This window comes from Lepisosteus platostomus, chromosome 5 (genome assembly GCF_059453375.1).
Source record: "Lepisosteus platostomus isolate fLepPlt1 chromosome 5, fLepPlt1.hap1, whole genome shotgun sequence".
NCBI classification, from domain to species: Eukaryota; Metazoa; Chordata; class Actinopteri; order Semionotiformes; family Lepisosteidae; genus Lepisosteus; species Lepisosteus platostomus.
In genome coordinates, this window is record NC_142615.1 from 21341693 (window position 1) to 21355364 (window position 13672).

General features: G+C 42.9%; 1 non-coding gene across 1 annotated transcript; it reads right to left on the minus strand.

The window, feature by feature from the left end:
- Positions 1-262: 262 nt before the first annotated feature.
- Positions 263-334, minus strand: trnap-agg (transfer RNA proline (anticodon AGG)). Its single transcript has one exon. It is a non-coding gene; the product is annotated as a tRNA-Pro (tRNA).
- Between the last annotated feature and the right edge of the window lie 13338 nt (positions 335-13672).

Sequence of the window (13672 nt, forward strand, 5' to 3'; positions counted from 1 at the left end):
AGTAAGGACGCATGACAACAAGCGATCGCGGTGCTCATCTACGACACAGTGGTGATGAGTTTTCAGTACGTGTTCTTTTGAACGAGCAATGAGGTTGCCGCCTTGGACAGCTGACTGCACGCTCTCATTGTGCCACGTGATGAGAATTCACCAGGCTCGTTCAGTCATTAGTCACATTCCATCGTTTGCCATAAGCAGACGCTGCGAAGTGATGTGGATATCAGTTCCCAGTCTTGTGGAAGAGGAGGAAAAGAGCACACGAGGGCTCGTCCGGGAGTTGAACCCGGGACCTCTCGCACCCTAAGCGAGAATCATACCACTAGACCAACGAGCCACGGCAGCACTTTCCATTTCAATCTGTCAGCGAGCTTGAGGATGGGGAGAGGCGCCATTCGCTCGTCCAGTCAGACCTTCATCAATAAGTCAAGAAAGCTGCAATTACACGACTGCCTTGCAGACGAAGGGCAGTGAACTGTGCCCGGTAAGAGGGGAACAAGCGGCACTAGGTGACGCCGAGGCATAAGTCCCAGCGAGGGGGGTTGGCTTGTATGGTACAGCGCTTGCTTTGCATGTGGGAGATAGCAGGATCAATTCCCGCATCCTCCAGGTGTGTGCTTAGAGCTTGATGTGCCGAAAGGTGTCCTTTAGCCTGTGGTCCCGCCTTACATGGAGAGCATCGTGCAGCTGTCAAGCGTTTCGCAGCCACGCCCCCTTTTCATCTTCTCTCTGGCTTAAGCGTCACTCCTCCCCTCTCTCTTGACATTTCATGTCAGCATGTCAGAAGTCCGAGTGACATTTTTAATGGCTGAGTGAGGGCACGATGCTGAAGCAGAGAGGCCACTTCAGCCACAGAGACTTGTGCTAGGTGAGATCTGAAAGACGGACTCGCAACAGAAACAGACCAAAAATGTATCGGCACCAAATGCAACATTCAGCAGAGGGCGTCTAAAGATTAGGGAACGGGCGACTGAAATCCATGTGAGGCAAACTTTCCGGTGTGTGTACTGCAGCTGGGCTTGTTGGCGTAATTGGTAGTGCGTCAGTCTCGTCATCTGAAGGGCCTGAGTTTGATCCTCACACGGGGCAGGGCTGCTTCCTCTCTTGCTCTTTTCAAACACTTGCGGCAACTGTTCGCTCATAACCACGTCTGGAATGCGTGACCTTTACACGGGCGAGAAGCAACGCCGCATCCCTTTTCTAAAGAACATTCACATTCAGAAATAAGTCAAGAAATTTGCCATTACTTTCGCTCGCACTGCTGTCAGCCTGCCCATGTTGCCAAAGAAAGATTGACTCGGCGTCAACATGACAGAACAGCGATCACTTGAAAACAATGTTCCACACTCCGTAAGCAAGAACTTCAGTGTTTGCAGTCACCCGATATGCCGATAGTCAAAGGAGCGCAAAACACGAAGCGTCAAAAGACAAGATGAGTTGATGGAAAGAGCGTTGAATTGATGAGCACAAAAGTTCAGCTCGTACAATAGGCAACGAAGGTCTCAGCGTCGTCATCGCACTTGAAAGGACTGCCTTGCAGACCAAGGGCAGTGGGCGGTGCCCGGTAAGAGGGGCAGAGGCGGTAAGACATGATGCCGAGACGCATGAAGCGAGGGGGATTAGCTCAAATGTTAGAGCGCTCGCTTAGTATGCAAGAGGTAGCGGGATCGATGCCCGCATCCTCCAGGTCTGAGTTTGGATCTCCGGAAGCCCAGTGCTCTTGTTTAGCTTCTGCGACTTCTGACAGGTGCTCCTCCGTTGCGGAGAGAATGTCCTTCAGTTGTCAAGCGTTGAAGGGCCACACCTCCTTCCCAACCTCAGTCTGCACTGAGTGTGCCTCCGGCATTTTCTTGTCCAATTTGTCAGCTTAGCAAGTGAAAAGTATATCCGAGTGAAAACAGTGCTGATAATACTCTCACGAATTGTTAGAAGACGTGCTTTTGATCATCGATTGCTTAACAATCACATTCGTTCGACTTGAGCCATCAAGCTCGTAGTTTTCCTTCAAATCTTGAAAGCTCTCAGTGAGAACATCATAGGCTGCAGGACGCCCCGTAACTTGATTACTTCAACAGAAAGAAGAGCAGACAGCTCGACAAATATGTGAGGCGCAGAGAGCGCAAGGCGAGCCGCACACGTTTCGGTGGCTGAGAGAGGGCAGTTTTTGCTTCTGCATTTCCCAAGTAAGGACGCATGACAACAAGCGATCGCGGTGCTCATCTACGACACAGTGGTGATGAGTTTTCAGTACGTGTTCTTTTGAACGAGCACTGAGGTTGCCGCCTTGGACAGCTGACTGCACGCTCTCATTGTGCCACGTGATGAGAATTCACCAGGCTCGTTCAGTCATTAGTCACATTCCATCGTTTGCCATAAGCAGACGCTGCGAAGTGATGTGGATATCAGTTCCCAGTCTTGTGGAAGAGGAGGAAAAGAGCACACGAGGGTTCGTCCGGGAGTTGAACCCGGGACCTCTCGCACCCTAAGCGAGAATCATACCACTAGACTAACGAGCCACAGCAGCACTTTCCATTTCAATCTGTCAGCGAGCTTGAGGATGGGGAGAGGCGCCATTCGCTCGTCCAGTCAGACCTTCATCAATAAGTCAAGAAAGCTGCAATTACACGACTGCCTTGCAGACGAAGGGCAGTGAACTGTGCCCGGTAAGAGGGGAACAAGCGGCACTAGGTGACGCCGAGGCATAAGTCCCAGCGAGGGGGGTTGGCTTGTATGGTACAGCGCTTGCTTTGCATGTGGGAGATAGCAGGATCAATTCCCGCATCCTCCAGGTGTGTGCTTAGAGCTTGATGTGCCGAAAGGTGTCCTTTAGCCTGTGGTCCCGCCTTACATGGAGAGCATCGTGCAGCTGTCAAGCGTTTCGCAGCCACGCCCCCTTTTCATCTTCTCTCTGGCTTAAGCGTCACTCCTCCCCTCTCTCTTGACATTTCATGTCAGCATGTCAGAAGTCCGAGTGACATTTTTAATGGCTGAGTGAGGGCACGATGCTGAAGCAGAGAGGCCACTTCAGCCACAGAGACTTGTGCTAGGTGAGATCTGAAAGACGGACTCGCAACAGAAACAGACCAAAAATGTATCGGCACCAAATGCAACATTCAGCAGAGGGCGTCTAAAGATTAGGGAACGGGCGACTGAAATCCATGTGAGGCAAACTTTCCGGTGTGTGTACTGCAGCTGGGCTTGTTGGCGTAATTGGTAGTGCGTCAGTCTCGTCATCTGAAGGGCCTGAGTTTGATCCTCACACGGGGCAGGGCTGCTTCCTCTCTTGCTCTTTTCAAACACTTGCGGCAACTGTTCGCTCATAACCACGTCTGGAATGCGTGACCTTTACACGGGCGAGAAGCAACGCCGCATCCCTTTTCTAAAGAACATTCACATTCAGAAATAAGTCAAGAAATTTGCCATTACTTTCGCTCGCACTGCTGTCAGCCTGCCCATGTTGCCAAAGAAAGATTCACTCGGCGTCAACATGACAGAACAGCGATCACTTGAAAACAATGTTCCACACTCCGTAAGCAAGAACTTCAGTGTTTGCAGTCACCCGATATGCTGATAGTCAAAGGAGCGCAAAACACGAAGCGTCAAAAGACAAGATGAGTTGATGGAAAGAGCGTTGAATTGATGAGCACAAAAGTTCAGCTCGTACAATAGGCAACGAAGGTCTCAGCGTCGTCATCGCATTTGAAAGGACTGCCTTGCAGACTAAGGGCAGTTGGAGGTTGCTGTTTTGAGACGGAGGCATTGGGATGGTGGGCCGAGATCTATTCTTCTTAAGGAATTCTTCATCGTGAAAGATCGGTCCACAGGTCATCCAAAGAACTCAGGGAATCATGTGCTACTGAATGGAGTGAAGTGCTGAAACACATGACATGCCCCCTTGATCTCACATGCTGCAACATGCACAGCTACCGTCCACACCAGGCAGTGGGGCTTCAGCAGAATTTGCTACGCCACCTGCAATTACATATCCAGCTGCACACATATACATGGCCCTTCTTTCGTTTTCAGGATCTCAAAAAAAAGCTTAGCTTGGTTTTCCTGCCACCTGATTGACCTCATCTCCCTCAGAATGTGCCCCGCCACATTCATTGCTGAAGCAGGACGGAGGCCAACGGACATGTCAGAACAGTGAGGTTCAACGATCTCTCCAAAATATTGTGGTTGTAGTGGAAGAGATATGTTTTAAATTGTACCTTGGTATTTCAAACTCTCTCTAGAATGTTATCCATTTCTATTTTATTTTGACAGGAACTGTTAAAAGGCTAATGACACTAGATGAAAAGAGAAGAAAGAAAACACAACGTTTCAGCCGTGGAGCCTTCTTCAGGTGTGAGGGCTCCACGGCTGAAATGTTGTGTTTTTTTTCTTTTCTTTTAAGCATGGAATAGACCTATTACTTGTTCCTTTGCAGCCTACACATGGTGACGCAGCTCCCCACCTGAACTGCTAATGATACTAGATGCCTGGTAGTTTGTGGTACTTGGTTATTGTCTTATATTTGCTCAAACTGCATATGTGTGATTGCATATTTTTGTGTATTTTCATATGTCAATATTTAATTCACTGACATTCCTGTATGCTTGGAAGGAATGCAGATTGGATGTGACACAGGACGCCTGCTCATATATGTTGATCTTTGTTGGGCTGGAAAAACAATGATAAAAAGTGAATGAAAAAAGATCTCTCCAACATTTCCCTTCTCTTGGCCATGGTTACACTGCCCTTTCTTTCCATCTTTTGTCCTTCTACAAAGATTCCAGGGCTCTTTATCCATCATAATATCAGAAGCCAAAAATAACCATCTAATGTGTAAACAGCATTTGTAATGTTGGTAGCTGGAAGAGGTTAAGTATATTTGCAAGACCTAGTTGATTACACCACAGACTTACTTTGTTGCTGTCCGTTTTTTTTTTCTATTTTAAAGACTGTGCTGGACTGTACCACTATCATAGAAGATTTTTTTCAGGACACATCACAGTTCCATAGTAGAATTTATCAATAGTAGAATTCCATAGGACATTATTTATCAACATCTAACATTACCCAGTGTGAGACTCTGCCAGTAAACCTCAGAGCATTGAGTTCTCCACTGGTGAAGATGGCTTTCTGAAGTCATGAAATCCACTGCTGGGATGCCTGAGAGACAGTGATTGAATCCTGGCTGGAATTAAGCTCTCTGTTAGTGTTGATCTGTGGGAATTATGTGGTAAAAAGGGAAAACTCCTTTACTTTAGTCACTTTGAAAGTTCAAATGTACAGATCTTCAGAAACCCCAGTCTGAAGGATGAAGCAGGTTCTGCTCAAGGAGTTGCCTACGTTTTGCTCCATTCACTCCAAGCAGATAGTCCAACATTTGCCTTCTCTTGGCCATGATTACACTGCTCTTTCTTTCCGTCTTTTGTCCTTCTACAAAGATTCCAGGACTCTTAATCCACCATAATATCAGAAGCCAAAATTAACCTTCTAACATGTACAAATCATTTGCAATGAAAGGAGGTGGAAGGGTTTAAGAATGTTTGTAAGACCTGGTTGATTACCACACATAGACATACTTTGTTGTCAGTTTTTTTTCTCTTTGAAAGGCTATAGGAGGGGTGTGATGGACTGTACCACTATCATAGAAGATGTTTTTCTTCTAAGGGCAGTTCTGTAGTGGCAAGGCGTATTTAAAATACAGGAATTAAGTTTGCTGCTCCCTTGCTAGTCCCTCTCTCCCTCATCTCAGTGCAGCTGGATACAGAGAGGCCATTCCATCTGGTTCACATTTAAGGTGTTTTTCTAGCTGATAGAGTTTCCTGATAAGGAACACCTCCCAAGGCTGAGATTCACCAGCCACCCTAATAAGTGGTCATCTCTGGCGCCTTACTGTCTGGGAGATTCCATGGGAGAGTCTCATCCCAAGGTTTACAAGGTCAGAGGTCATTGATACTCATCCTCCACCTCAATCAGCCAATCAGGAACTGGAAGGGCAGGGTAACCCCACGTGTGTCTCGAATGCCCGCGGAACTTTAAGCCACTGTACTACCGTAGTTCCTCCAGATAAAACAGGCAGCACAATGCCCAGAAGGTGTCCCTCCAGGATGTTCTCAGACTCAGCTCGGACAATCACGTGACGGCCAGTGCGTCCGAGTGCCAGGACTTAACTTTGTTCTAAGAGTCGAGAACTGAGGTTGCCCGTGCATTACAAAAAGATCTGCCCAAGGTTAGCCCAGCTGACAGCCTCGTGAACCACCGGTACTCCACCGCCAAAGCTCGCCTGATCAACGAGTGAACTACGGTTGGAACTGTCGACAGCTGAATCTCAGGATTCAGGACTAGCGCTACATCGGGAACGAACTGGTCTTCTTCCCATCTAAAGAGTGTGACTTGCTTGGACCTGCAGTCACTTTCCATGTGCACAAGCTCTGCTAGTTTCAGCCAACACTAACTAGCCAGTCTTCAAAGAGCATTAGCAGCACATCGCAGCAGGAATCTCTCCCTCCTCTCCTTCTCGCCAGCCGCACCGGCCACTGCCTGGCACCAAGCCAGAGAGCGCCGATTGCACACAGCAACAGCCTGCCACTGCTTCTTTGTGTCGCGGGAGATCTGAATCCACACAGATCGGATGAGTATTCAACATTCTGCATTACAGCTTGAGAATTCCATTGTTACCTCAACCACAATTGATATCAATCTAATACCTATGAGTGATGTACTTGCTTTTGAGTATCTAGTGTAGAAGTTGTAATCCCAGCTCATTTACGAAACAGTCTAAATGAATGGTATACTGAATGTATGTCCCTCTTGGTTTGGAACTCTTAGTGATTTAATATATACCTTTTGTATTCTGCTAACCCACACTCTTAAGATCTGTTATGTTTATATGCACATTTTATGTATTAATAAGTGTATTAGTATCTGTGTGTGTGCGTTAATGAGTTAACCCGCAAGGTCGGTTTTCTAATAGCCATCAAAGAATCATTTTGTGACTTACTGCTACAATTAATAATTGTCCCAGTAAATACACAAAACCCCTACACATGCATGGAAACCAATATTTACCTGCTAATCCAGAATGCAGCAGAGAACAGTTGGACAGAAGGTTAGTATCTGTCGATACTGCATCACAGAAGTCAGTCTCTTCCCCCTCATTATGCAGACTGACTTGTTCACGATGAACTGTCCTCCAGTGACAGTCAGCTGCAATCACTGAGTCAGACATGTTGTTGATACACTGATGGCACTTTGGCTGATTTGGTTAATATGCTTTCCTCAGGAGATGCTGAGTTCAAATCCCAACAGTGCTTTTCTTCCTGTCTTGTCTTACAAAATGTATCACTATGGATGATTATGTATAGCTTGATTTTGTTTAATGCAAGTTTTCATTTTCTTTCTAGAACAACTTGCTTTTCATGAAATTCATACAGCTTGCGAAAGATGAAATACAAATCTTGCCTTGTATATCGCAGGCTGGTAAGAAAGAAGCATTATTTTCTTTTTTTTAATCAGAAGCTTGCAAATGGAGAAAAGGGACACACGTGAGTCTCTGTTAATTGAAAGGTTAGTGGTTTGAGCCTACCCAGAAATGCACTTCTCATTATTGCAATGTAAATCTCATCTCTACTTATTCGGATTTCTTAGCAAAACCTTAACCCACTTGATATTTGCAGGAAATGTGAATGTTTTTGTTAAACAATTAAGTACATAAGTCAATATCACTGGGAATTGCCAATAATGACCAACATTCAAGGACATCATATTCAGCCAAGGACTTTGATCTTCGAACGGCTGGCAGAAGAATTCATTTATGCTCTCGATGCATCCTTAGTTAGAATATTTAAAATTACGACACAGATTTGTTGGAGAACTTGACAAGCAAAAAAGACAGTTGGACAGCATGATGATGTTAGGACTGTACGTTTGTATTTTAATACTTTTGTATATTTATCTTAATTTTAATATACATGTAACCACAAATGCTGTTCTATGTAAATACATTTTGTTGTATTTTATCATATTTTAGCTGATGGCACAAGGGGGTCTATTATACCTTCCGAAACTTCCAAGACAACTATAACTGAGGCTCATATTTTAATATAATTTGCTTTAAAAGAAAACCAAAATGTGTAAGATATCATCCCTCAATATTGACGTTCAAATGAAGGATTTAAAGAAGCAACAGCGATAGGAGAGTACATTGATTTTGGACCAATGTTTGCATCTGAACAATCCTTCCTCCCGGAAAGAAAAAAAAACAGGTATGTTTTGAGTCTCATGATGATGCTCTTCTGGATAAAAAAAAACAGTGCAAATTTGTTTCGGATGTATTTTGGATAACATTATAACTGTCATCGAAGAGAAATTTGATCAGTTGAATGCAGTCGAAACTTTTGACATTTTATATGATGACAGGACATACATTTAGGACTCAGTACCGATACACTGCTGCTATTGATGGAGTAGAAATAAGTGTATTGGTAGTTTTATCTGAGGCAAGAAGTACTAGAACACCTCCTATAAAAATGTTAGGATTCAGAGCAAGAAATATTTTTCCACCTCACCCAATGGTATTGCATTAACGAGGCTGAATCTGGCTTCTTATTCGCCAGCTTCTTCTTCTGCCTTAAATGCTGCTGCTGTGATGTTATGCCGCCTTTCACCTGTAGATGGCTCTTTACAGTAATTTTTAAAAGTACTAATCGGGATGGATTACTGTATTTATCCTCAGTAAAGGGGAATATGTAAGTAGTGACTATCCAAATAGAATTTTTGTGTGAAACACATTTCAGAAAATTGTAAACCAATTTTCAAAACTCACAATAACACAAACACAATAAGTAAATAAGACAAAGGTAAAACATAAGTTCACAGGCACTTTCTGCATATTTACCACAACCTTACCTTCTGATCATAAAAAGTCTTAAAATCTTGCATTTTACAAGAACTTTTTAAAATAAATGGGACATTTAGAACATGGCATATGAGAATATATGGTTAACTGAGGATGAGCAACTGGTGATGGTACTTTCTGCTTCTTGCTATAAACCTATCCCCTGGTTATAAAAACATCTAAAAATTCTGACACTGAGGTGTGAGAGACAATGGAACAGACTATCAAAATCCTGAACTTTAGGAAATTTTACTGTGCCATTTTTTTAAATATGACCCTGTGAACATGGCATGTCCCTCCTTCCTCATTACCAAAACATCTCAATGTTCCAACACTATGTACATTGGTAATTACAACACTTCACTGTTGCATTTCTGAGTTGTGACATTGTGAACATGGCATGTTAAAGTATATAGAAAATCTAGATCAGAACAGGCTAAATGCAATTCATAGTGATGTATCATTTTCTTACTTTCTAAATGAAAAAATAAATTCAGTGATTATGACACTTCGGTATGACATAAAATATGCTTCAATTACAGAATAAATACTCATGGAATAAATACCCACAGTGGACATTCATAGTTGTGATTATAGGAATGTTAAATATCAGGTGAGTAGCTGCGTCAGCATGCGTAGGCTGCAAAGGAACAAGTAAAGGGTTATTCCATGCTGAAAAGAGAAGAAAGGAAACACGACGTGTTGGCCGTGGAGCCTTCTTCAGGTGTTAGAAAGACAGGGCAGTATGCAAAGATAATTTTCTTTTTATCTTTGCTTACTGCAGTTTATCTTTGATGACAACATCAAAGACATTAAGGGATTCTTACGGCAGCTCCACATCAACTTCCTTTTATAACTAACCTCATCAGATCTCTCAACTACACTCTTCCAGTTTCTCACTTCAGAGAAGGATAAAAAACTCAATCATCCTCTACAGAGAAAAACCATCAACACCCCTACCACCTCCACCAGTCCTAACCTTGTTGTTACTGTACCCTCTGACCTTTCCCTTTCACCCCTTTGCATCCTCAGCTAACATATTTTAATATTACAACACAATTACAATAGATTGTACAGTATTTACAGTTTAAAATTAAGATAAATGTCAAAATATCAAAATCCAAATGCACAGTGCTAACAAAACAATGCTTGTCAAGTTCTCAAACAAATCCGCATTGTATTTTTAAAATATTTCAGCAGAGGATGTGACGGGAGTATAAATGACGATTCGACGATCATTTTTCTTGGGTAAATATGGTTTTCTGGGGAGTTGCGATGTTGGGCATTATTGGACATTTTTGACACGTGTTGAACAGTCGCATTTCCTACAAATATTAAAATGGCTATGGTTTAGCTGAGAAATCCAATCGACCTACAGTATGTAAAACAATGTTTACATCGCAGAAGAAAGCCATCCCTGGGGGGACTTGAACCACCAACCTTTCAGTTAATAGCCAAACGCGATAACCGATTGTTCCACAGAGTCTTTCCTCAGCTCAAAAAAAAAATCTCTTACCGTTTATTTTGCCAGCCGGTAATATTTCTTCTGCACTGATAACCAAGAACTGAATTTCATGTTTCGCAAGCTGTGTGAATTTCATCAAAAACAAGTTTTCCAGAAGGGAAATGAACACATGCATTTAACGAAATCAAGCCCTTTGTGAGTGCCCAAAATGGTACGTTCTGTACTACAAGATAAGAAGAAATACACGGCTGGGATTTGAACCGCGGTTCTTTTGTTTAATAAAGAGTCACTTCAACCAACTAAGCTACGGTGACATGACTTCCATCACCTTTTACACCCACTTGGACACACCGCTCTGAGACATCTGTGTTCAGAAAGCGCTGAAGCTGCTCTCAGAGCAAATTGCCTCTTTTACATACAGTAGCAGCCCCGACACTGAGAAACGAAGAGAACTGGCTTTTATCTGGCATTTTTCATGTCCAATGCGTTTGACATCTCCCAAGGGCGACAGAGTTCTTTTGCAACACTATTTCTTCCTCTTTTTTTTGATAAAAAAACGAGAAATCGTGCAAGGGAAAAAATGTATTTGTTTCATAGAGAAAACGTACACCAGGAAATGTTGTGTTGAGAAGAGGTGATTTAACATGATACGTAATCTAGTTTATCGGAGTAAATGCTCACCCAGCAAGGTCTGGAGAAGTTGGAGAGTCTGGTGGATGTGTTAATTATACGGTGTTGTGGAAGAAAACAGTCTTTCTTTGAATTCTCAATCAATCGGAATTCCAGTGCGAAACATAAACCCTTTGTCTGATTTAAAGAAATAATATTTTAAAAATCATAAAAAATCGGAAAACACATGTTTCTCACTTTGAAATTTTAGACGGGGCGGTATATTACTAGTAGCGACGCTGAGCACACTAGGGGGGAATTCCGGTTATGTGAAATACCAGCAGTTTAATAAATAACGCATCTGATTTTGCATCATAAGATTGTAGGTTCGACTTCTACCTGGCTCGTGTAAATTTTATTCAAGCTCCTCAGTAATAGATGTCTATTATGTAATGAACCGCACCTAAAAGCAAACATTGGGTCTGTTTCCTTTGTTTTCCAGCATGAAATAGCAAATCGTTACAAAAAGTACCTGCTAATGTCCAATAGCGGGTTTTTTTTTTTCAAATTACATTTTCAGGCTTCAGACACTTTTTAATAAAACAAAAGTGTCCGGAAACTCCCTAACTTTCAGGTTTCCTTGAACCTGTATTAAAAGAAGTTATTTGAAACTTCCGGGATTCCATTCTCTGATGTAGCTGTCTCTAAAGACGGATGTGATGTTTCGCAGATGTGAACTGTGCCTTCTCTCTTGTGTTCAAGGGTATTCGCTGTGTGAGATCCTAACTGTATGTCCAGTAGGGCTCTATTTTGTTTAGATTATCTATGTGGTGTACAGATAGAATTCAACTACATGGTGTGAATTCCGTGTTTAGGACGAGCAGAACCTGAAAAACGAAAAGCAGACCTCAATGTGATTTGAACATGCAGCCTTCTGATCTGGAGTCAGATATGCTACCTTTGCGCCACGGCTATCAGCACCTTTGAATTTCCCAAAGGAGACAAATCGACTTCACACAAAAAAATCTCCTGTGAAGAGCGCCGCTCTTCCGAAGAGAGTCTCTTCATCCCAGACCACATTTTATTCTTCCTGCGCAGCTCTTGTGCAGGTGTTGTTCTCAATTACAGATCCAGGAACACTGATTTTTTTCCCCTATTTTTTTAACTTAAGTACCCCATGGTGCAACGGTAGCACGTCTGACTCTAAATCCCCAAGTTCATTTTCAAAGTATATCGGAGTCAACTGATACTGATCAGGTTCTGCTGCTACTGAACCCGCAGTCTTCACCTTAAAGTTCAATTCCCCAAGCCTTTTGACCTTATATGTCCATCCCTTCTCGTCAAAACTCGTATTTTCACAGAGTACCCTTCAGAAATCGCAGTATAGAATGAAAAAACTCCAGTAGATCTCGGCCGCTGTTGGTGATTTTCCTTTAAAAATAAATGAATCTCTGGAAATTTTACGGAGTGTATCACTTTCACTGAGACCGAGAAGTGTTAAGCTGTACATGAGTCTTTGTGGTTCGGTTGTTAACCAAAAAGGTGGTGGTTTGAGCCCTCCCAGGGACACTATGAGCCTTTTAATGTACACACCCGTCTCACTTTATCTCCACGGCCGGTCTTGTACCGCAATCAAATACAGAGCCCGTAGGAGGCAGTAAGCTCGCATATATAGCTCACTGTGTATATAATGAAGAAGTAGAGGTTAGTTTCTCATCTGCGCGTTACAGAGCCTTACGCAACTCGTACTGTACCAATAGCTAGGGTTTGATCCCTGCACGGGCTATTAGTTGAAAAGCCATTGTAAATGACGTGTAAGAGATTTATAGATACTGTAGATCAGTGGTTCTCAAACTGTGGTACGCGTACCGGCAGTGGTACGTGGAGTGCCACCAGGTGGTATGCCAAATGACCCTGGAACTGTGTAGTGTGCACTGAAAAATCGGGACGGGTTTTCATATTTTGTATTTTAATACGTGTCGAATACGCAGCCTACGTACTACGATACAGTGCATGCTAATACTTCGGTGGACACAAGAGATACTCTGTAATTCTATACCACTCTATAGGAATGCGTGCTACGGATGCAAGTGACCAATTGTATTTAAAAAAAGCTATTGTATCTCCAGCAAATAGGGAGAAAGGAGAATGTGCGTGATTTTGGAACAATGCCAACATTGTAAACACAGGAATGCATAGAAATACGTGCTACGAACGCAGGCAATCTTGTGAGCACACGAAAGCGTGATAACAGAAAAATATTTAAGAACTGTTCGAATTTGAGAAAAATACACCAAGCGTCTCTGTGTTTCGCTCCCATGCGCATGAAATAAAAACTTTAAATAAATACGGAAATAAAAACAGAAACACGGAAAAATGCAAGCTTGCGGATTGCTAAAGCAGGTAAGCTACACTATTTTTGAAGAACCTTATTTACCGTTGGCAAAAGAGCTGACACGTATTATGTGTGGAGAAAAAGCTGCTAAACAGCTCGACCTGCTGCCCCCCTCCCCCTGAAAGACACAGTCATTCAAAGAATTATTGAAATGAAGGATTATATCAAAAGTACACTGATAGAGCGCGTTAAGATGAGCAGATGTTTTTCACTGCAATTAGATGAGTCTGTAGTCGATTTGGCCAATTTGCTCGTTTACGTTAGATACGAGTTTGAGGGTATGTCCCATGAAGACTTTCTGTTCTGTAAACCGCTACCA